The following is a 1,511-nucleotide window of genomic DNA, read 5'->3' as shown; positions in this document are numbered from 1 at the left end:
AATCTTCTGAAGTTCTACAAGAATGCCACATCTCAGTCAGAGAGAATAGAAGATTATTGAAAGAAGTTCATGCAATGTGAGATTACTGACCTGAAGAGACACAATACATGAAGTTTGATCTCTAGATCTGATATTCTGAGAGATGAACTGATTGCTTCAGGCTGTTGAGTGTTTCTTGAGAAAGATAGACCTGTGGACCTGAATACTGACCCTGATGATATTCTTAGAAAATCATATTAAGTGATTTGTAATAACTGACTTAAGAAGAATTCTAGAGAAGAGATCTATACTTCTGTTATCACTGATACTGTCAATCATATTCTTTTTGCAATAGTAGTACTACACAGTTGAACACTTTATCAAGTGAATATAGTGATAGTATATCTGCATGAACAGCTCACTAAGAAGGTCTATATAAGACAATTTATCAGTTTTGAGACAGGTTCGCTGAAAACACTTGTCTGTATGATTGAGAATAGTTTATACAGCTGAAACCCTGCAGTGAAGATCTAGTATGATTACTTAACAGCTCTGTTGAGTAATCTTGAATTTACAGTTAGTATCTATGATTCAGTACTCTGATATCATACATTCAGACATTACCTCTATATGATGATCTATGTTAACAATCTTAACATCATATTCAAAGTTTCTGAGAATACTGATTAACTAGTGAGTTAGCTCAGTGAGAAATTGAAAGTCAAGAATCTACATTAACTGACTAAGTATTTGAGTATGAAAGTCAATTATTCTGATAAAGGAATTGATTTGATATATTGTCAATATATCAAGTATCTTGTTGAAGATTTCTACCTTGATGATGCAGTTATTATCAAAACACTGATGAAGGATGAATTCTGTATTGATGATTTCTCAATATCTGAGAAAGAGACTGATTTCACAATTTAGTGATATCAATATGATGTGAACTACTTGCAGTATCTTGCAGTTAAAACACATTCTGATATCACTTATACTGTCTCACTACTCATTCAACAGAACATTGATTTAACATCTCAATATTGAAAGGCCCTGTTACACATTATACATTATTTGAAGAGGATAGTGAATTTGAGCATTTTCTACAGACGCGGCCTGTATGAGAGGTCTGTTCTCACTGATTCTTTCATTCTCATCAATTCTTCTGTTCTCTCTGATTTCCCTGATAATTTCTACTTATTCTTCAGCTACTCAGATTCTGATTGAGCAGGTCTCTTGAATAATGATAGAAAATTGACATCTGACTACATCTTTAAGCTTGTAGATGGCCTGATTTCATGATGTTCAGTGAAGCAATCTTGCATATCTCTAAATTCTAATGAGACTGAATATATAGCTCTTAGTGAGATAGTTCACAAAGCAACATGAATCTGAAACCTCATGATTAAGCTTGGCTTCATTACTACATCTTCAATACAGATTCTCACTGATAATAAGAGTGTTATAGATCTCACAAAGATGGCAGTCATTACAGCCTGAAGTAAGCATATTGACACACATTTTCATTTCTC

The sequence above is a fragment of the Blastomyces gilchristii genome, assembly GCF_000003855.2.
Source record: "Blastomyces gilchristii SLH14081 genomic scaffold supercont1.12, whole genome shotgun sequence".
Taxonomy (NCBI): Eukaryota; Fungi; Ascomycota; class Eurotiomycetes; order Onygenales; family Ajellomycetaceae; genus Blastomyces; species Blastomyces gilchristii.
The sequence above is the reverse complement of the archived record's forward strand: the minus strand, read 5'-3'. Positions refer to the sequence as shown.